Genomic DNA, 24478 nt, shown 5'->3' with positions numbered 1-24478 from the left:
GTGAAATGGATCAAATCCTGACTCTAACGTTTACTTGCTCTGTGTCCCTAAGATTCAGTTTCCTCATTTGCCAAAAGGAGTAAAAATAGGACTTCCATCATAGACTTTTGTGAAACTCAAATGAGATGATGTATGTAAAATGTTGTATAAATGTATTGTGCTAGTCTTCATATTTCAAAGGTTAATCCTGTCTTCTTTCCTCCCCTCCTCTCCCCTCCTTTTCCTCTGCTTCTCTCCTGCTATGAATATTTTATTGAGACCTTTGCCTTACTTGAAATGTAGGCCCAGAAGCAGGATCAGAGGCTATGACTTTGTTGATCGTTTTTTTAGCACAGTTTCAAATTGCTATTAGAATGTTTGGGCCAATTTAAAGTTCAATCAGCAATGTGTACTCACCTTCCCTTGGATATTTTAACACTGACTGTTGCCATCTTTGATTAGTATTTCCCAATTTACTCCACGTATATTAAAACCACATGATTGTTTTGGTTTATATCTCTCATGTTAATAATTTGGAGCAAATGTTTCTATATTAATGGTGACTGAGACCATATTTAACAATTATACAGAGGGTTGTGGGCTTCATGTGGCCTGTGGACTACATGTTTGATACCTCTGAAGTAAATAACCCTCTATCCTTGAAAGTAACTTCTCCTTAAAGAAACTACAAGAATTCTTTGTGTGGATAGATCTCATACTTTCACTATTTGACATAATTAATTGGTTAACTGTTAATGGATCATGCATATTGGATCAAGAGTCAAAAGACCTGGAGTTTTCATAGTGCCTCTTGTGCTTAACTCCTTAGGGAAGTCATGAGACCTCTCTGGACATCACTTTCCTCCTATGTAAATCCAGAAGAGTGAAATAGGTGACCTCAAGGTGCATTTTGTATTTTCCTTTGATCCTCCCAGTAGCTACTGACTGAAATCTCTCAGGGTTTTCAGAAAAGTAGAGGAATTTCGCCACTTGAAGTCCACAGATAAAATAAGGATTGAGCTTCCTTTTCTTCTTCATGGAGGCTCTCCATTACAGTGTTCTGGAAGATGCTTCCATTCTTCTTATGCAGAACTTACTTCCACAGTCCAGCCAGCTTGATCTCCTTGCAGTTCCTCATCCAGCCTAGTGTCTGAGTGCTTTCAGTCTCTGATACCCTAGGTAGGGAAGTGTGAGGTGCTTCTTTCTGACTTCGTGTCTTGGAATCCTGGATTTCCTGCTAGCCCCAAGTTAAGTATCCTCTTCTAAATGAAGCCTTTCTTTATCCATTCAGCAGCTTGTACCCTTCTCTAACTGTCTTGAATTCATTTGCTTATAGTCTTATATGGTAGATTGAGAGCTAAGGTGGAACAAGGAAGACCTGGACTCAAGTCCTGCCTGGATACACATTGGCTGTGGGAAGTAGGGCAAGTCACTCACCCTGCCTCTTTGATAATGTAATTTTCAGAGAAAGTACTGAATTTCTTTGGTAGGGAAAAACTAACTAACCAACTTTCCATACCAGTGGAATTCCTGGCATAGAAAAAACCCCAACAAAATGATGTGCATATTTACAAAGATTTACATATTCATATGTATACATATCCATATATATCTTCATATATGAGTATATATTCATAAATGTATTTTTATATATTTATGCTTATTTATATATTATATATAAACCTATATAGATATAGGTATAGATTATACATATATATATGTGTGTGTGTGTGTGTGTGTGACAATATTGTCACCCTAACTGTAGTATAAGTAACTCGAGGTTAGGGACCGTTTGACATGTGACTTTGTATCTCCAGTATTTATTAGAGTCTCTGGCATATAATAAGTGTTTAATAAATGTTTGTTGATTGACAGATTGCCTTGTTCACAGTTCTAACATGAGCACAGCTGCTGCTTCCTGTAAAACGTTCTGTGACACCAGACTCTTTGGTTGCCTTCTGCCTGGATATGGAGATCACATCTGGCAGGCAGCAAAGATATAGGAGAGAGATGGCAGCCATGACATAATGGCCAAAGGAAGCAGCAGGAGGTTTCAGTGTTTATATTGAAAACTCAGCGATCCCTGTGCTTCAGTGACAGCAAAATGGAAAGGGAAATAACTAAACCGAGTCTGCTGTAGACGCTCAGCCCTTGCACTTTTCTATGAGTGAGCTATGTGATGCACTCTAAAAACCGAAAATCACTGGGGACCAAAGACTTTCTTTGTTTCAAGTTGACGGTGGCAGCCAATTTGGAGAGGGTACATCAAGCATTTAGTAACAGATTTACTTCCTTGTTTGGAACTTGATATTTTCTTTCAATGAATACTTTTTTACTTTGAATCCACATGTGAATTTACTTTGAATTCACACATGATCTGACTTGGACTATTATAAGGAGAAATTTTGGAGAGAACCCAGAACCATTGTTTGACTAGATGATGATCCCAACAATGTAGTTAAAATTTGATGTGACTGGTGCAGTGGATAGAGCACTGGCCTTGGAGTTAGGAGGATGGGAGTTTGAATCCAGCCTCAGACACTTGTCACTTAACTCTAATTGCCTCTCATTCAGGGCCATCTCCAGTCATCTTGATTCCTATCTGGCCGCTGGACCCAGATGGCTCCAGAGGAGAAAGTGAGGCTGGTGAGTTAACCCAACCCTCCCTCCCCAAATCCAGTTCCTATGCTTGTCATAGCATCACTTCCCCAATGTCATGGTCTTCTTCCAGAATGAAGGACAAACACCATCACCATCAGCTGAGACAGGGATTGCATTGATAAGATGGTCACACATGAGTTCTACATTCATTGAATATGGGTTAGAGAGGAAAGAACGGAATCCTCCTTTCCCCCATGCCCTCCAACCAGAGAACTGAACCTCTTCTTTCTTTAGACCTAAGTTCTCCCTTTGAACACAGTGCCTCATCCTAAGCTATCATTTTGTCTAAAAGGGTCTTTCCTATAACTGGGTCGGTCTCTAATCCTGCTCCCTGAGTTCTGTGACATTTCCACTTACTGTAGAAAGTTTGTTAGTTGCCAGAGCCAAGTAAAGTCATTACTTCCTAGTCTGAACTTAGCTAAACTGGTCTTCAGATAGATACACACACACACACACACACACACACACACACACACATTTGTTTGATCATCTGATAGATGAAAACCTCTGGAGAATGCAAACCCTCTCCTACTGATGTTTCTCTCAGGGCTATGGATAAAAAGAAACCCAATGGAGTTTCAGTTTTGGGTTAGAACAGTGATTTTTACTAACCTACAATAGATAACACAGTAATAAATATTAGTAAAAGACTCACATAACTGATTGACTTATAAAATACTTACTAATAGTCTGATATATAAGAAAATTGCCTGTCAAAATATATTGAATTTTTGCCTAATCATTTTTCATTTGGAGAGAATTTATATAGTTGTTATGGGTTTTATCTCTTCTATCATGGAGTTTATAGTACAATAATATTTTTGTCCACATCTGCACTATTGAAACAATCTACACACTTGGGGGAACTCTGAACTTTTTTCATTACCCAACTGGAAAATTAATTTGCATATGGAAATGTTGATAGTATTTGCATGCAAATGGTATATTTAGGTTCTCATTCTTTCTTCCTACCTCCAGTTTTATAGCATGAAATGACTTTCTTCCTTGCCAAAGCTATTCTTTCCATTGTGCTCTAAGTACAATTTGTACTGGTTTCCATTGGGCTATTGCTCCATGGAATCTTCCTTCTGCTTCTCTCATCTTCTATATCTCTACTTCATAGTTCCTTCTTGTGTCTTAGATGCCCGCTGTTCTGTAGGAAAACTATTGACTAATTCTGCTTAGTTTCCTTTACTGCCATTCTTCTACAAAAAGTTATGTCCTCTGCTTCTACTTCATACTTCCTCACACACACAAATTGGTTTGATCATCTGATGAAAAACTCCGGAGAATGCAATCCCTCTCCTACTGATGTTTCTCTCAGGGCTGTAGATAAAAGGAAACCCCAATGGAAGCTGGCTACCTTTACTACCACTTGACTGGACTGTTCTTTCTAAGGGTTTTAGTCTTTTCTCGTTCCCCATACTCAGCAACTTTGACCTTGGAGAAGCCTTTGTCAGTGTTCATCACTCTTGATATCCTCTTTTTCTTAGGCTTATATGAGACTTATATCCTCATTTTTTCCTACCTGCAAGTTCTTGCTATTCTTTTCCCTTGTGGCATTGTAGGAATGACATTGGTCTTGGACTTAGTAAGACCTAGATTTGCAGTCTAGCTCTGTAAATTATAGCTCTAGAATCATACTGATTCTATGACTGAGTAAATCTCCTCTGTGATTTCATCTGTATGAAAGAGTTCATTACCAACCTCACAGTTCCTCCATTACCCCAAGTTGGAAATGAGCTCTCACTCCTCAGTTTTCTCATAGCACTTTGGAGCTATTTTTTGTACTTATTATATTCCGTCTTGAATCATAATTAATTGCATAAATGTATTTTGAGGCATGGGTTTGCTTCATATTTCATCTCTGTATACTCAGTGACTGATATACAGTTGAAAAAGAGTTAGTTTGGTCATTGAATCAGAGCTGTCATGAATCCGAGAAAACTTTTAATATATCTTCTCTTCCCCACATTTTTAAAGAGGAAGGAATTGAAGGCCAGAGAGGTTGTGTCTTATATAGAATAGCACAGCAACTGAGTCTGCAGTGGAACACAGGTCACACCTCTGATTCCACATTCAAATCTCTTCTCCTTCCATCATGCTATTGAACTGCATTGCATTACAAGTTGGAACTTAACCACCCAGTCTCCAGTTAGTCTATGTAAGCAAAAGTATTTGCATGTACATGTGATGATACATCCTAAAACCAGATCAAAATTCACCTTCCTTCTGCATTTAGACCGATATCCTCTCAGTCAATGAGGAGGGAATCCTAATGCCTTGAGAAGCCAGGTAACACGGGACTGTTTGAACCTGGACTCGCTTTTGTGATGTCTCTAGTCTAGCCTTCTCAACCCCAACTATTAAGCTGATTACAAAGACTTGTAGATTTGTTTTTGAAACAAAGTAATCTTGAAAGATTCTTACTTTCTCATAATCTGTGGGGTTCAGCCTCTTGCCAAAGGTAGGGAAGACGAAGCAATGCCTTAACAACCTGTTTATCTTGGAGAAGTTATTCACATACTCTGTGCCAAAGCACATTGCTTTTGTGTTCTTTCCTCCATCCAAGTAGTGTCTTACAGTAAAACTCTGAAAGTAATGATTCCATGACCTCCCATCAGTAATGAGGACAGTATTTGACTTACTTACATTCCTCCCCAATCCAAAGGAAAAAGGAATATTGAGTATTTTCCAGGAACAGGTGAAAAAAATGCTGTTGGCTTCATTAAATCTACTAATCCAATTGTTTTTAAAGGATACTGAGCAACATTTCTCAACTAATGAACTAAGTGGTCATTGAGGTCAACAGAAAATATTTTCTTTTCATTTACCAGTCTAGGGCATTTGACCTTTCATATTTTCTTGATAAATTTACTCATATAATTTAATCTATTTCTCTATTATCTTCCTTCTCTCCCCCATGCTTATACTGAGAATTTAGTAGAATTTGACCAAAATCAGTCTTCAGATACATCCTTGCAAATCCATTGACTTTAATGAGATTTGTTCCTGTTCTCTCTGGAAGATGAATTTCCTTGGTATGCTATTATAACTAAATGAAAGTCACTACTCTGCAAACAATAGTGATTGAGGTTTGACATTAATATTTGCCCTACTTTGAGATCTACAAGATTTAAAAAATGCAGCCACTCTGAATTCATGTTTTGCAAAAAATTAATTGGAACTTGAAGCTCAGGTAGAGAATTGTGTTCTCTCAAATTAGCATCGACTGGGTTTCATTGTGTTTTGAAGCTTGCAAAATGACACCATATGTTTCCGATTGCTTCAGACAACTTTTCAGACTAATGTTGTGCAAAAATTATTTATGTTCAAGTTACCCAACATTTTAAAAAGTATTTAAACTGTTTTTCTACACATAAGAGAATACACTTACAAATAAACAAAAAGCAAAAGCCAAATTTTGCATATGATATGAAATGTGGAACTCCTGAGATTGGAATTGTTTGTTAATCAACAAAACTGGATTTCTCACATTCAAACGTTTAAGCATGCAGAACCCATCCATATACTTTTCATGACAACCCAGTTAAGGGGAAAGAATGCATTAGACTTGGAGTTAGAAAACTTGAGGTCTGAATGCTGCTTTCTTAGTAAGCTAACTTTAATTGGCCCTTTTTCACAATCTCAATTTCCTCATCTGCATAGTAGGGATAACTGTTGCAAATTCACTGTTGTAACTGTTGGAAATTCACTAACTAGTGGAATTTCTGATTCAGAATCACCTAAAAGCATGGAAAATGAATCAAAAGTTATTGACAGAGATATAGCTAGAGATGACCTTGCCATATCAAGGTCTCTTCTGGCTCTGGCACTTTTCATTCTTTGACAACTATGGAATTAGAAAATCTTTGAGTTGGAAGTGTCCATTTCTTTTTTTCTTTATATATTTCATGAGTGGTCTTTTTATTTTTCCAACTACATGCAAAGATGGTTTTCAAAATCATTTTATGCAAGGCTTTGAGTTTTACATTTTTCTCACTTAGTCCTTTCCCTCCCCCTTCCCCTGGCATTAAGCAATCTAATATAGATTGTACATGTAAAACTGAATCAAATCAGATTAGGAAAAATTTGTGAGAAAAAAATAATACATAAGACTCCTTTTAAAAATTGAAAATAGTGAGATTTGGTCTGCATTCAGACTCTCTGGGTAGTGGATAGTATTTTCCATCAGAAATCTTTTAGAATTGTCTTTGATTATTAATTGTACTGCTGACGTGAGCAAGTCCATCATAGCTAATTATCCTGCACTGTTGCTGTTAGTGTCTATAATATTCTTCTGGTTCTGCTCAATTCACTCAGCATTACTTCATGCAAGTGGAAGTGCCAATATTGAGGCAATCCAGTAGCATCTGCCCCGGAGGAAAGAAGGGACCCCTTCTATAATGTCTCCAACAACTGGTCATCCAGTCTTTGTTAGGAGATCTCTAAAAAGGTCTTCACTTAATGGACTAATTTCAGTACAAATATTATAATCTATAAATAAGTAGTCTTCAAACTAGATAGAAGTTGGTACCTACTTTAGCACTGCTGGCAACAGCTATTGTTTGGGGGTTCTGGATCTGCAGTCCTGAAGGAGGCATGAATGGCAATATTTTTGGCTCTTCAATCCTGAGGGAGGCAGGAATGGTAATATTTTCAAAACTTAAAGTATGGTTGTAAAGATCAAATGGTACAATGTCCAGAAAGCACTTTGACCACATATAGAACCAGAGAAAAGAAGTCATTATTATTATTATTATTATTATTATTATTATTATTATTACAACCCATCTTCGATTCCAATCTCTCCCCTAAACTCTTTCTTCAGGAAGAACTTGCTGTATTCATGAGATGCTTAGCTAAACCCCTCAAGCCCTGATGTCATCCAGGGATTTCGTATTTGGCTGGTACATGTTTCAGTTTGAAAGAAAGTCTTAATACCAAGATCTGTTGGCAAGATTCTGACTCAAGACTGATATGGGGGAAAACGTTACCTTGGCTGCAATTCAATGCCGTTATCTTTATATAGCTCCAAAGGTCTCTCTGTTGCTGTATCAATGCATGCAGTGCTACCAAAAAGTTGCTTTTTCCAGTTCTTCACAGCTCATTAAACCAATCACACAAGTGAAAGCATCACTGACTAAACCATTAAAAGCCTATGGGGAGCTAGAAGAAATACAGGGCTTGAGGTGTGGAGTAGAGCAAAGGAAATAGTACTCTGGCTCTCTTGAGCTCATTCCCCTTCTAATCAGGTGCCCAATCACTTTCTAGGTCTTATGGCTCCTTTCTCCCTTGTTCTTCCTTCTCTCTAGTCTCCTTTGTGCATCTCTATTTACAGTATCATAGATTTAGAGATGGAAAGGCCATTCGAGGTAACCTCCTACATGGGACCACATCAGGTAGGTGCCATGGTACAGTAGAAGGAATGCTACTTCTCACATCTGAAGATTTGAGTTCAGATGCCACCCTTTGATACTAAGTTTACTGATTTTATGACCTTTGATAGACTGCATCTCTCTACCTTGGTTTTTTCCTCTGTAAAATCAAAGGGTTTTGGCTAGATGACCTTGGAAATCCCTTCCAACTCTTGAATTCTGAACTGTAAATTTAAAGGCAAAAGGCCTTTGGAGGCCAGCTAGTCTGAATGCCTCATTTTACAGAGGAGTAAACTGAGAGCAATGTGCAGGTCACAATCACTGTTCTTGTACAGTTAGGTGAACATTGCTAATATGGAATTGGAGGCCTGAGTTCCCTGTTACTTCCAAAACACACCAAAAATGCAAACAATTTCAGCCATTCAGAAGTAGAACAAGCTGCCTGGAGAAGGACTGTGTACCCTCTCATTTACAGTCATCAATAAGAGACTGTCTTCTTTTATTTTGCAATGCAATGGGGTTAAGTGACTTGCCCACGGTCACACAGCTAGGTAATTATTAAGCTTTTGAGGTCAGATATGAACTCAGGTCCTCTTGACTCCAGCACTAGTGCTCTGTCCACTCATTACACCACCTAGCTGCCCCTGGATGTCCTCTTAAGGATGCTGCAGTAGAGATTCTTGTAAGTGGCCCAATTTGAATTAGCTAGCTTCTCAGATCCCTTCTAATGGGGATATCATCTAACCCTCACTAGAGAATGGCATATAGAGAAGAAAACCATTCCATTTTCTTTTCTCATTCCACCCCAGAAGTTTGAAAGAAAAGACTCTCCTAGCTGAATCCAATTGTATGTGGCATATTAACCACACATAAAAATCTGCCTTGATCAAGAATCTCTGAGGTTGAAAGAAATGCTACTGTAATTTAGTCCATTTCACCTCTGAACAAGAATTTCATCTGTGACATCTCACAAATGACCATCCAGCCTCTAAATAGAGACATTCTAGTGAGTGGGAACCCATGTTTCCCATAGTAATTGGGGGCCTAGTGCACAGAGAACTGGGTCCTGAAGTCAGGAAGACCTGACTTCAAAATTAGGCTCCAGAAACATACTATCTCTGCAACCATGGACAAGTCACCTAACCTGAGTCTTGTAAAATGAGAACAGGGTTGCTGTGAGTGAGCATCAAATGAGACATTTATAAAAACTGATTAGTATAATACATAGTGCCTAATAGGCTTTTTATACGTGGCTATGGAACTCCTCAAAACATCCCATTACATGTCCAAAGAGCAATAAAAATGTGCATCCCCTTTGATCTAGCAATACCACTACTGGGTCTGTATCCTGAAGAGATTGGGAAAAGGGGTAAAAATTTCACATGTACAAAAATACTCCTATCAACTCCATTTGTAGCAGTGAAAAAATGGAAGTTTAAAAGATGCCCTTATCTTGAGGAATGACTGAACAAATTGTGGTAAATGTAAGTGATGGAACACTTGTTCTATAAGAAATATTGAGGGATGCAATTTCAGAAAAGAGGAAAGACTTGCATGAATTTATGTGGAGCGAAATGAGCAGAACCAGAACATTAGACACCCAAACAATATGGGGTGATGATCAACTCTGATGGACTTGTTCATTTCAGCAGTACAAGAATCAAAGACAATTTTAAAAGACTTAAGATGGAAAATACCATTCACAGCCATAGAGAAGGAATTGTTTAATGAAGTTTAAATGAAGACCAAAAGACTATTATCTTCAATTTTTTTAAAAAAGTTGTCTTATGTATTATGTCATTTTTTTCTAATATTTTCTTTTTTTCCATTTGAATTTGATTCTGCTCTTATAACATGATCACTCTATTGTTTAGCATGGTTATAGATGTAGAGCCTATATCAGATTGCTTTCTGTCAAGGGGAGGGGGGAAAATGTAAAATTCAAAATCTTGCAATAAATAATGTTTAGTAAAAACTTCTGTTGCATATAGTTGGAAAAATAAGTAAATAAAATATAAAAACAACCCATTACACTGTTGAGAAAATTTAATGTTTAGGAATTTTTTCCTTGCCCCAGATTTTTATTGGTGGACTCAAAGGGACCTTAGACCACAGAAGGTAAGAGGTGGAAGAGACCATTAGAGCTCAGCATAAAAACCAATTCCCCTTTTGTCTAAAGGAGAAAACTGGGTCTGATTGTTCTCTTATGATAAAATGTAATTTTCAGAGCCATGGTCTATTTGGCAGGGCCCTAAGGTGCTTCTTAACCATCTCCTCACCCTAATGCCTACCCTTCAGTCATTGTTCTCCTTTACCTTCCCAGAGGACCTCTGGCTTCCTTCCCTGTGGTTAAAGACTCTCCTGGTGAACATCCCTCTTATTTTGCCCAGAACTAGGCCCCCATGTCACTTCTTGTCCACTACTTTTGAGCTCCTATTGTTTTCCTTCTCTGGAATTTAAGTTTCCTGGGAACAAGCTATCTTGCTTTATCATATTTTTGTCTCCAGTGCTAAAACACTTTGCCAGGGATATTGAAAATATTTAATGAATTCTTTACTTATCTGTTTGTCTCTCTGTATGATACTGAATTGGCTTTAAAAGGTTGTCTTTTATTATGAAGTAGTAGTGTAGACCCAAGGACTCAACTAATGAACAGGACACTGTTCTTAGAAGTAGCAATACCTGGATTCAAATCCTATTTCTGAGTTTTACTAACTTCTACCAATTGGGCAAGACACTCTCAAACTATATATTTTAAGTGGTTTGAGAGTTGTCTAGGTGGAAGTAGTTTCCATATTGACACAACATAGATACTTTACTTATTGACATAGTGTATCTCTAGAAAGACCATCGTTTTGGATATAATGCACAAGTCAGAGCAGCAAAAAGAAGCAACTGCTTATCAAAGACAGTGATTTTATTGAAATGCCCACCTCTCTTGGCAAACTTGATGTCCTGTTAAAATGGTGCAAATCAAAAAAAGAGATCAGTAGTGATTAGGGAACAAAATTCCATTCCTTTTACTTCAACTAAGGAACCTTGGTGGGGAGGGAAGGTGGTAGCCCTTTGTTTTCATAATGTCTTTGTATTCCAAGTGCCTATCAAGGTGTCTTTCTCACTTATTAGTTGCTGGGGGGTTGTTGGATTTTTTTCTCTTTCTCATTCCTCACACTCATTTGAAATTTGGCATGAGGGTTATTTCTGTAAAATAGCTGAGTGTTATTCTGGTGACTGTGATTTGGTTTAAGACTAGTTGCTTGCCATATCTTTGTCATAGGTATCAATAGTTTGACAGAACAACTTGGTCTTGATGGCTTAAGTTTCTACCATAGTGATGACTCTGTTTTGTAAATAACGTATACAGGACCCTATAGGTATAGCTCATGTGAGCAGTGCAGGTGGACCTTGGCCTCAGTGGCTCATCTTTTATTCAAAGCAAATTTGAAGAGGGATTTGACTTAGCACATTGATTCATATGGAGGATAATGAAAGCTAAAAACAGACAAACGCAAAACAAACAAATAAATAGCTCAATCAAATCAAATTAGAGTTCATTTTTTCCTCCTTTTCTTTGAACTGTGCAATCCAGAAATGATCCATGTCACTGAAACAGAATAGTTAATTTCCAAAGGAATGAAAAAAAGACTTTAATAAAAGGTAATGATACTATGACATTCCATCTTCTGCCTCTCAAAGTAAGCAAATAGCAGAATATCAGGTGAAGAGAAATGATTAAAAATTGCCCTTCTGTCATTTACTTGGCCTCCTCAGCCACCCACTCCCCACTCAACTCAACTTGGTGTTGAAATGAGTGTTTCCAAAGTTGTTCAAATACAATGTAGGCATTATTCATTATGGTCTTGAAGTCTGAGATTTGGGCAGATATGTAATTTTCATCTTTTCATAAAAATTACTATTAAGAGTTCAAGATAATCAAGGTATTTGTTGAACTGTTGGCAATTTCCTAAAGTGCCCACCTCTAAAACTACTAAACTTGAACCTTTGGAATACAGCTTCGGGGCTTTTTACTGCTGTTTCCTAGGTACACTCCATTTAGCTAGCTTTCCCGTGATTACATTAATGTAAATGAGGTGAGGAATGAATGAATGCATCACCAACTTAAGATAGTTTTTAGTTCCAAGAGGGTTTGGTGTATATGGTTTGCTAGGTGCTATTTTTTTAAATTAACCTATCTCTCAATAAGCTATTTTTTTACATGGTGAGCATCTTAACCACCCCCACCCCTCATGGGAATCTAGAGGGCAATTTTTTTCTTTCATTTTTCCCCCAAATGGTCAAAGGACTGTCATTAAACTGGTTTGGGTCCAAATGTGCACTATGATGGTCCAACTGCTGGAGCAATTTCTGCATTCACTATTGTAAACAATCCATCAAAAGAACAGAGTTTTATTTAGATTTTTCTTTGAAATCAAACACAGCTTGTTGCGTGTTTTGCATTTTTGAAGTCAAGCAGCAGCTAAATGTGATCTGCTTCCCCCCTGCTTTCACCCAATAATACAGCCTGATTTTTCATCAGAAGCAGAATGTCTTTTTAGCATATTAATATTGTATGTACTGAGTTGTGGAGGGATTAGGAAGTCAACAAAACTTCGATAAATAATATTCACCTTTCAAGTTGAATTGGTGGCTAGTTCTTAACAAGCTCCATCAAGTAAGTCGTCTTGCTTTATTTTCCCTAAAATGGCAGCAATATATAATGTATACGTTATAGGTATGGCATATATATATATATATATATATATATATATATATATAAAGTAGATATGTTATGTGTGTTATATATCTATGAGAGAGAGAAAGGATGAAGGAAGGAAGGGAGGGAGGGAAGGAGGAAGGATGGAAGGATGGAAGGAAGGAAGGAAGGAAGGGAGGGAGGAAAGAAGGAAAGAAGAGAGCATGAATACAGATTTAGATTCATATAATCACAGAATGTCAGAATCTGCAAGGGATCATCCAATTCAGCACCTAAGGGTTACCCAGACTGACTTTTGTGTTAAGCCTTGGTTTGAATCCCACCTTGGCTCCTTACTACCTTGAGACCCTAGTCAAGTCATTTTCCCTCTCTGTATTTCAGTTTACTCATTTGTAAAATGAGGCAACTGAAACAGATTATCTTTAAGACATCTTCCAGCTATAAATTCTATGGCAGAGGAGGCAATGATTCAACCCTCAACTATCCATCTAAAGAAATCAAAGTGGAACAATCTCTATAGGAGACAGTGATTCCAATCATCTATACAGCTGTTGATTTGTCATTGAATTATTTCTGATATGCAAGCATTCTCAGAAGGCCCTCCAAAGTAGCTTTAAATATGACAATGGGGTGGCTAGGTGGCGCAGTGGATAAAGCACCAGCCCTGGAGTCTGGAGTACCTGGGTTCAAATCCGACCTCAGACACTTAATAATTACCTAGCTGTGTGGCCTTGGGCAAGTCACTTATCCCCATTTGCCTCACAAAAAAAAAAAAACAACCTGAAAAAAATGACAATGTTCATTTCTCTTAATTCTTGATTAAAGATTAAAATCCTTCAGGGAACTAGTTGGCTCAAATATACTCTCCTTTCTGGTCCAATTGGGTTTATAATCTTCCCAAATGCTTCTACTCTATTGTCCTCTTTGTCATTAATGTGCCTTGTCTTTCCTGTCACCTGACATTTCTAACAGCAAATTAACTTTTCATCCATGAAGATCTTCCTTGAGTCCACAAAAGTGAATCAATTAAAAGTCTTCAAGCTTTGGGGGTAGTTTTATATATCACTGTCTCAAAATTACTTCAAATTGGTACATGCATTTTGACTGACTCTCTGTGTATATACTTAACTTGTTCCTTAAACAGGTTATAATTTCTGCCTAATGAGTTGATGGCTGCTAAAGTTATCCTAATCCATAAAAGTGGCTTAGTGTCTCACATAAGCAATGAGCCTTGAAAGTCTAAGTCATGGAAGGGAAGGAACTTTCAAAATTTGCTCCAGATTGGTGCAAATCAAAGAGTCGTGTAATCCCTAAAATATTTTATGTACTCAATTTGATTGGAATGCCTTCAAACATAACTATTGAATTGTTTCCAGGACTATAATACTTTGTAATTTAAAAACACAGTAATTACCCCTCCAAACATTTCCAATACAGGAATGCCATTCAAATTCCTACCCAGAAAAAAAGCAATGATTATTTTTTTTTCTTTTAGAGCCCAGGTTCATTCTCTAAGGAAATTATCTACGAGGTGTTGCAACAAACCCGTATAAGCAATAGTTTCTCCTTCCATTGTTGTCTACTGAAATAACAAGAATGCAAAGAGTAGACGTTGTCTTTAAATGGCAGAATGTTAATACTTAATTACAAAACATGTTTGCTGTCTTGACGTGAAGTCAATGAGTACTGATCTACTTGTTTCCTTCAAATATTATACACCTGCTAGGATTTTTGGAGAAGTTTGTAAATGAATTGTAATTATTCCATCTGAAAAAAAAAGTTTTACAAAGTATGTAACTATGTTCAAATGCAACACATGTATGTTCTCATTTATTGTCCAATTGACAACTAGCTGTATTTCCTCCAGTTTTGTCGGCCAAAGATCAAAGGAAAGGAGTATCTCTCAAGAGAGCCAAGCAGGGCAATTTCCTAAAGCTTCTCGAATTCATGTATTTACAATAAGAGTATACAGTAGCCTTCCTTAATTACACCTCCTGCTAACACTGGAAATGATACCTTGATCGTACCATTGGGATATTTGCAGGGCAAAGCCAAGATGGAGGAGTAGAGAAAACACTCAGCCAAGCTCTCTCAACATTCCTCTCCAAACATTATTAAAATAATGTCTGGTGGCGGCTAGGTGGCATAATGGATAAAGCACCTGCCTTGGATCAGGAGTACCTGGGTTCAAATTCGGTCTCAGACACTTAATAATTACCTAGCTGTGTGGCCTTGGGCAAGTCACTTAACCCCATTTGCCTTGCAAAAATCTGAGTAAAATAAAATAAAAGAAAATAATGTCTGAAATTGAAGTGTAGAGCGGCAAAGCAAACAAAAGATCAGAATAGATATTCTTCCAACCCAAGAGAACTAAGGAAGTCGACAAAAGAGATCTGTGACATGGCGCTGTAAGTTTTGGTGGACTTAAGTGATGAACGTAGCAGCGGTAACTCCAGGAGCTCTCAAGGCTGAGTTAGTAAGTGGACATGGTAACTGGTCAGAAAGAGATTCCAGAGGCCCCTTGTGCTATCATTGAATGTATGGTTTGACTATTCCGTTGCTTTTCTCTACTTATGGGTCCCAGTTCAAGGGCAGAGAAGAGCATTTTCAGACAAGAGAGAGAGGAGTCTTAAGAGTAATATCATTTCTGATAGAAAGAGAGCAAAGACCTGGAGTAGCAAAACTACTTTCAGACCCAAAGTAGCAGGGACCATGAGGAATAGGATCAGGTTCTCATCCTGAGTAAGGACCAGAGTGTAGACCAAGAGACAAATAACATCTTTCCCTCAATCACGCATCCTTGGAGGCACTGACAACTTCCAAAACCCAAATACAGAACTCAAGAAAACAGTGTTACAAAAAAAAACCCTGAAGTTTGGGATAGTCATCCCTCATGGATCCCTCATTCTGGGTACAAAGTCAAACTTAAAAGTAAAGTTCAAAGTCAAGTCATGGTCTGGAAAAGTGAACAAGCAATAACAAAAAAGGACCACATTAAAGAAGGGTATTAGAGTGACATGAAATATCAATACAAATTCATAAATCAATGGTGTCAAAACAAGTACAGGCAAAGCTACAAAGAAAAAAAATGTGAATTGGACAAAAGCAGAAGAATTCCTGGAAGAGACAAAAATGATTTTTAAAATCAAATAAGGGCTGCCGCAGCCGCGCCCCGGGCCCCTGCCCTCCCTCCGTGGCTCCTCCCCGCCCCGCGCCGCTGCTCTGCTCCAGCCACCGCATTGCCCCCTCGCTGCAGTAGCACCGTGCCCCCGCTGCCGCACCCCCGCCACCGCGGCCTGCCACCCCCAGCCCGGGGCCCCAGGAGGACTCGGCGGCCCGGGAGAAGATACTGCGGTCCATCATCCTGGGCACCATCATCGGCTCGGGCATCTTCGTGGCGCCCACCGGCGTGCTCGAGCCCGGCTCGCCCAGCCTGGTGCTGGTGGTATGGGCCGCCTGTGGCGCCTTCTCCATCGCGGGTGCTCTGTGCTACGCCGAGCTGGGCACCACCATCACCAAGTCCGGCGGCGACTACGCCTACGTGCTGGAGGTCTACGGGCCGCTGCCGGCCTTCCTCAAGCTCTGGGTGGAGCTGCTCATCATCCGGCCCTCGTCGCAGTACATCGTGGCTCTCGTCTTCGCCACCTACCTGCTCAAGTCGCTCTTCCCCAGCTGCCCGGGCCTGCCTCTGCGTGCTGTTTCTCACAGCAGTGAATTGTTACAGCGTGAAGGCCACCACACAGGTCCAGGATGCATTTGCTGCAGCAAAACTACTGGCTTTGGCTTTGATCATTCTCCTTGGCTTCATTCAAATTGGGAAAGGTGAGGTCTCCAATTTGAGTCCCTAGTTCTCATTTGAAGGCACCAACTTAGATGTTGGGAATATAGTGTTGGCGTTATACAGCAGCCTCTTTGCCTACGGTGGCTGGAATTATTTGAATTTTGTCACAGAGGAGATGATAAACCCTTACAGAAATTTGCCTCTGGCTATCATCATTTAGCTTCCCCTGGTCACACACTAGTGTACGTCCTGACAAACCTGACCTACTTCACCACCTTGTCCACCGAGCAGATGCTGAGTTCAGAAGCCGTAGCTGTGGACTTTGGAAACTATCACTTGGGTGTCATGTCCTGGATCATCCCTGTCTTCGTGGGCTTGTCGTGCTTCAGATCAGTCAACGGCTCCCTTTTCACCTCCTCCAGGTTGTTCTTTGTAGGCTCCAGGGAGGGCCACCTTCCTTCTATTCTTTCCATGATCCACCCCAAGAACCTGACTCCTGTGCTATCCCTCATATTCACGTGCGCCATGACCCTGCTCTACGCCTTCTCCAACGACATCTTCTCCATCATCAACTTCTTTGGTTTCTTCAACTGGCTTTGTGTAGCCCTGGCCATCATCGGGATGATGTGGCTCCGCTTTAAGAAGCCAGAATTGCACAGGCCCATAAAGGTGAACCTCATGTTAGCCATATTTTTCATCATGGCCTGCCTGTTCCTGATAGTCGTCTCTTTCTGGAAAACTCCGGTGGAGTGTGCGATTGGCTTTGTCATCATCCTCACAGGAATTCCTATTTACTTCATTGGTGTCTGGTGACAAAACAAACCCAAGTGGTTGCTTCAGGGCATCTTCTGCACGACGGTCCTGTTCCACAAGCTAATGGAGGTGGTTCCACAAGAGTCCTGAAAGGTAGTGACCCGAGGAGAGAGAACCCCCAATATTCCTTGGAAAGAACACACCACCCCTCCAGAAGACATCAAAGCAGGCAGCTGAGGGTCTTTGACAGTTAAATCTGTGGTACAAACAACCTCTCCTGCCTCCCTCCTCAGGACTCCAGGAGTGACCAGGGAACATGCTGAATTTGTCATTAAGACTTTGGATTTGTGAATGCAAGCTAGTTGTTATTTTGAGGAAATTATTTTGCTTCATTTTATTTTATTTTAACTTAAAGTCCAGTCTAGTAGATGCCGGCGATATGATTTCTTTTTTACAAGTGAGAATATTATTTTTTCAATGCTGCCAACTGTACCCATGTACCTCTGAATGGTTCCAACACAATGATCCCAGTTCAAGCCACACTCTTTTGTCAACCCTTCTCCAGTGGTCTTGTAGATCATGGAGAAGGGGGCTAACTTGCACTCCAGGGCACAAGGGGACAGAACTACTGGGACTTGATATAACGTTGATTTTAAATGGGGAGTTGCACTGATTCCCCTCTGAGGGTCTGCATCTGTCCTCATATGTTTTCGTACAATGATATTGGTTTGTTGGTTTTTGTTTTTTTTTTAATTCTCATAAAGGAAGCTAGATTAAAAAAAATTAAAAAAAAATAAAAAAAATCACATAAGAGGGGTGGCTAGGTGGCACAGTGGATAGAGCACTGGCCCTGGAGTGAGGAGTACCTCAGTTTAAATCCAACCTCAGATACTTAATAATTACCTAGCTGTGTGGCCTTGGGTAAGCCACTTAACCCCATTTGCCTTGCAAAAGCCTAAAAAATCAAATAAGAGTGGTAAAGGACAGACTGGCTAAAGAAATGAGAGCAAGGGAAGACGATAATGAAAAGACATTTGATAATTTGTAAAAGAAGTACAAAAAAAGAATTGGCCAAATGAAAAAGAGAGATACAACATTTCACTGATGAAAATAACTTCTTAAAATTAGAATTTTACAAGTGGAAGCTAATAATACCATGAGACATCAAAAAAATAAAACAAAATCAAAAGAATAAACAATTGGAGAAAATATAAACTATCTCACTGGAAAAAATAACTTACCTAGAAAACAGATTAAGGAGAGCTAATTTAAGAATTATTAGACTCAAAAAAAATTTTAAATTTTTTTTTAATTCCTAAAAAAGGAATTATTAGACTCTCTGATCAAGTTCAAAGAAATATCCTTGACATCATACTTTAGGAAATTATCAAATTGCCCTGATAACATAGAACTAGAGGATCAAATTGAAATAATTTTTCTATCACCACCTAAAGGAGATCCCCAAATGAAAATTCTCAGAAATATTATAGCAAGATTCCAGAGCTCTCAGAAAAAATATTTAAAGCTGTCAGGACCAAACAGATATCATGGAGCCACAGTCAAGATGATACAAGATTTAACAGCTATTATATTAATGTAGTGAAAGCCTGAGAGAATGACTTATTGGGAGGCTAAAGAACAAGAATTACAAGCATGAATAATCTACCCAGCAAAACTAAGTATAATCCTTCAAGGAAAATGGACATTTAATGAAATGGAGGTCTATGAAGTAATATGGATGAAAAAAAAAAACAGAGCTGAAAAGAAAATTTCACTATCAGTCATTAAGACTTCAAGAAGTGTAAAAAGATAAAAGTAAAAGAGAAATCAAAGGAGATTAAATTACATTAAACTGTTTACATTTCTAGCTGAGAAGATAGTATATGTAATGCCTAAGAATTTTGTCTTTATTGGGGAAGTTTGGATTCTACATAGATAGAGGATGTGAAAGTCAGGTATGTTGAGATGATGTAAAAAATTAATGGGTGATAAAAGAGATGCCATGGGAGAAGGAAGAAGAATGAAGAAAATGACCTCTTGTAGAAAGAAGTACATGAGGGAGAGTCTACAGTCTTTCCCAAATTTGTTCATAGAGTAAATACACAAATATACTCAAATGGATATAAAAGTCTTATCTTACACAATAGAAAAATAAGAGGGGAAGAGAAATAAGGGAAAGGGGATGATTAAAGGCAAGGTGAATAAAGAAAGGCTGTGGTCATAAGCAAAATAGGCTTTAGTGGTGAGGAAAGGATAAAGAGAGATAAATGAATAAACAGTAGAAAATGAGTTGGAGGGGTATACATAGTAATCATAACTGTGAATATGAATTGTATTAGCTCATAAATGAAGTTGGATAATAGAATGGATTAGAAATGAGAATCCAGTAGTATGTTTTTTTTACAAGAAACACACTTGAAACAGAAGCATGGAATAAACAGAAACCTGGAGTAAAATAAGGAACTGGAGCAGAATCTACTATGTTTCAGAAAAAGTAAAAAACAAAAACACAGAGGTAGCAAAATAATGATCTGAGACACAGCAAAATCTAAAATATATCCAATTAAAACAGATGAGCAGGGAAACTAGATCTTTTTAAAAGTAATTATCAAGAGTGAAATGTAGCATCAATTCAAAGAACATATATGTTCCAAATGCCATAGCATTCAAATTCTTAAAGGAAAACTTTAATGAATTACAGGAAGAAATAAAACTGTCTTAGTGGGGGACCTCAACCTTCCTATCTCAGAGCTAGATAAATTTAAGCATAAAATAAAAGAGAAAGAAGTTAAGGTGATGAACAGAATCTTTGAAAAGTTAGATATGATAGCTCTCTAAAGATAAAGAGAACAGAAATTTTCATTTTTCTCAACGATCTATGGCACCTTTACAAAATTGACCTTATATTAGGGTCATAAATATATTAGGGGATAAAATCTTCACAATCAAATGCTGAAAAGCATTAGCATTAAATGACCATTTTCAGAACATAATGCAATAAAAATTACTTTCACTAAAGGACCGTGGAAGCACAGATTAAAATTAATTGGAGACTAAATAATTTAATCCTAAAGAATGAGTGGGTCAAAGAGCAATTCAGAGAAGCGGTAAATTAGTTCATTATAGAGAATGACAGTTATGAGACAACATTCCAAAATTGGATTTCTTAGGGGGAAATGTATATCAATAAGTTTGTGTGTGTGTGTGTATGAGAATGAATAGAACATTGGATTGAACATGCTACTAAAAAATGGAAAACAAACAAATTAAAAATACTCAGCAAACACCAAAATAGAAATCCTGAAAATCAAAAGAGAGGTTAATAAAATTGTAAGTTTAAAAAAAAGCCATTGAACTAATGAGTGAATCTTGGAACTTGTTTTAAAAATATATATAATTGGTAAATTATATTAAAAATAAATTAAATACGTGTATCAAACATGAAAAGAGTGAGTTCACCACCAAGGGGGAGGAAATTAAAGTCATTATTAAGAATTCTTTTCACAATCATATATGCCAGTAAAACTACAATCTGAATGAAATGGAAGAATATTTGCAAAAATATAAATTACACAAACAGAAGAAGAAATAAAATTTTCAAAGGACCTTATCTTAAAAAAAAAAAAAACTTTGAACAAGTTACAAGTAAGCTCCTTAAAAACGTCTCTAGAATCATATGGATTACCAAACATTTAAGGAACAATTAAGCCCAATACTATATAAACTATTTGGAAAAAAATTAGGTAAAGGAAGAGGAGGGAGTCCTATGAAATTTCTTTTATGACACAAATACAGTTTTGATACCTAAACCAAGGGATAATAAAAACAGAGAAAGAAAACTATTGACCAATTCCCCTAATTACTATCGATGCCAAAATTTTAGGAAAAAGATATATTGAAGTATTTGACAACAACTGTACACTAATGAGCACCTCCAATTTATACCAGTAATGCAGAACTGGATCTGTATTAAGAAAATATCAGCATAATTGACCATATAAAAAGTAAAAACAACAAAAATCATATGATTTTCTCAATAAATTTTGGGGGGGGGAAGCATTTGACAATACATAACACCATTCCTATTAAAAATACTAGAAACAGGAATAAATGTAGTCTTTCTTAAAGTGATAATATCTATCTAAAACCATGAGCAATCAGTAACAGTATTGGGGCTAAACTTGAAACCTTTCCATTAAGATCAGAGTTGAAGCAAAGAAGTCCATTATCACTGCTACTATTGTATTAGAAATTCTAACTTCCAATAAGACAAGACAGAATAAAGCAATAAAAATGCACAATGAGGAAACTAGACTATCATTCTTTGCGCATGATATGGCGATATACTTAGAGTCAGGTATAAAAAGCTAGTTGAAGAAATAAAGAATCTTAACAAAGTTGCAAGATATAAAATAAATCCACACAAAGTATCAACATTTCTTTTTACTACCAACAAATCACATTCAAAGTGGATAAATGATTTAGACATAAGACATAAAGGATTTCATAAATAACTTTAAAAGGCATGGAAAAGGGGTGGCTAGGTGGTGCAGTGGATAGAGTACCAGCCCTGGAGTCAGCAGTGTCTGAGTTCAAATCCAGCCTCATACACCTAATAATTACCTAGCTGTGGCCTTGGGCAAGCCACTTAACCCCGTTGTCTTACAAAAAAAAAATGTTCCTCTTAGATAAATGAATAAGGGAAGAATGTATGACCAACAAGAGATATAATTATATGAAGTAAAATGATTAATTTTGATTACATAGGGTTTTGCACAGACAAATCTAAGGTAGCCAAAAATTAGAAGGAAAACAGGTAATTGGTGGTAACATTTACAGCCAGTTTATTTTATAAAGGCCTTATTTCTCAAATACAAAGGGAACTGATACAAATTTATAAAAATATAAATCATTCCCCATTTGTCAAGTGGTTAAACAATATCAGCAGGCAGTTTTCAGAAGTATAAATCAAAACTATCAATGGTCATGTGAACAATGCTCTAACTATGTATTAAAAAGATTAGTGCACATTAAAACAACCCTGAGATTCTACCTCACCTATTAGACTGGCAAACATGACAGAGAAAGAGATTGGCATATGCATGAGAGAATATGGAAAAAAATTTTGAATACTATACACATTTGGTGGAGATGTTAACTGATCCAACCATTCTTCACAACAAATTGAAACTATGCCCAAAAGTCTACAGGGGGAATATTACCTATTTGTGGAAAACTATTTATAGCAACTCATTTTTTGGTGGCAAAAACCTGGGAAATTGAAGAAATGCCCAAAGTTTTGGAAATGACTGAACAAGTTGTTGTATACAAATATGATGAAACACAATTGCACTATATGAAATGACAAGCAAGGTGGTTTTAGAAAAACCTGGGGACTTATATGAGCAGATGCAAAGTGAAGTAAGCAGAACCAAGATACTGTTGTATAAAGTAACATCAATATTGTCTTGATGATGATCAAGACAAGGATCTAAGACAGATTTTTTAAATTTTATTTTATTTATTTCCAATTACATGCAAACATACTTTTCAACATTTATCCTTTTGCATGTTTTTGAGTTTTAAAATTTTACTATACTCCCTTCCCTTCCCTTCTCCCCTTGGCCGTGAATAATCTGACATAGGTTATAAATAAACAATCAGGTATAATTTATTTTTTTCTATATTTGACATGTCAAAGAGGAATTAGAACTATTAAGAAAAATAAGCCATCAGAAAGAAAGAACATATAAAAGAAGTTTTAGAAAGTACACATAGAATGTTTTGCTGTGCATTGAGACTCCATAGTTTTTTCTCCAGATGTGGCTGGCATTTTCCATAACAGGTCTTTCAGGATTGTTCTTGATCACTGAATTACTGAGAGGAGCTATATCCATCATAGCTGTTCATCTCATAATGTTGCTATTAATGTATTCTCCTAGTTCTGCTAATTTCACTCAGTTCATATAAATCTTTCCAGGCTTTTGTAAAATCCAGCCACTCATAAATTTCTTACAGAACTATAGTGCTCCATAATATTTCATATACTGTAACGTTTGCAGCCATTCCTCAATTGATGGACATCCCCTCAATGTTCAATTCTTTTCCATTACAAAAGAGCTGCTATAAATACTTTGTCCACGTGATTCTTTTTCATTTTTTTAATGATCTCTTTGTGATACAGACCTAGTAGTAGCATTACTGGATCAAAGAGCATGCACAGTTTTATTGCTCTTTGGACATAGTTCCAATCTGCTCTTCAGAATAGTTGGTTCAGTTCACAAATCCACCAATAGTGGATTAGTATCCCAGTTTCCCACATCTCCTCCACCATTGATCATTTTACTTTTTTTGTCATCTTAGACAATCTGATAGATGTTAGGTGGTACCTCAGAATTGTTTTAATTTGCATTTCTCTAATCAATTTTTATTTGATGTATTTTTATATGATTATAGGAAGCTTTAATTTTTTCCATCTGAAAACTGACTTTTCAAATTCTTTGATAGTCTGTCAATTGGAGGATGACACATATTCTTATAAACTTGAATCCGTTCTGTATTTTAGAAATGAGTCCTTTATTAGAAACACTAGCTGTGAAAATAGTTACCCAGCTTCCTGTATTCTTTCTTATCTTGGTTCCATTGATTTTCTTTGTGCAAAATCTTTTCAATTTAATGTAGTTGACATTATTCATTTTGTAGTTTATAATGTTCTCCATCTCTTGCTTTGTCATAAATTCCTCCCTCTCCATAGACCTGATAAATAGAATATTCCTTGTTCTCCTGTTTGGTTTATGGTTTCACCTTTTATGCCTATATCAATGTACCCATTTTGACCTTATCTTGGTGTAGGGCGTGAGATGTTCTATGCCTACTTTTTGTCACACTATTTTCTTTTTTTTTTAAATTTTTTTTGCAAGGCAATGGGGTTAAGTGGCTTGCCCAAGGTCACACAGCTAGGTAATTATTAAGTATCTGAGGCCGAATTTGAACTCAGGTACTCCTGATTCCAAGGCTGGTGCTCTATCCACTGTGCCACCTAGCTGCCCCTTGTCACACTATTTTCCAGTTTTCCCAGCAGTTTTTTTTTTTGTCAAATAGTGAATTGCTATTCAAGAACCTGGAGTCTTTGAGTTTATCAACCAATAGATTTCTATATTTATTAATACTGACTTTTTCTTGTGCCTAATCTCTTCCACTGATCCGCTTCTC

General features: G+C 37.4%; 1 pseudogene; it reads left to right on the top strand.

Moving 5' to 3' along the window:
* The first annotated feature begins 15218 nt into the window (after positions 1–15218).
* On the top strand, positions 15219–17619 carry LOC141498682 (large neutral amino acids transporter small subunit 1 pseudogene; annotated as a pseudogene).
* Positions 17620–24478: the final 6859 nt, after the last annotated feature.

Source organism: Macrotis lagotis, chromosome X (genome assembly GCF_037893015.1).
Source record: "Macrotis lagotis isolate mMagLag1 chromosome X, bilby.v1.9.chrom.fasta, whole genome shotgun sequence".
NCBI lineage: Eukaryota > Metazoa > Chordata > Mammalia > Peramelemorphia > Peramelidae > Macrotis > Macrotis lagotis.
Note: the sequence above shows the minus strand (reverse complement) of the source record. Positions and strands in the feature narration are given on the sequence as shown.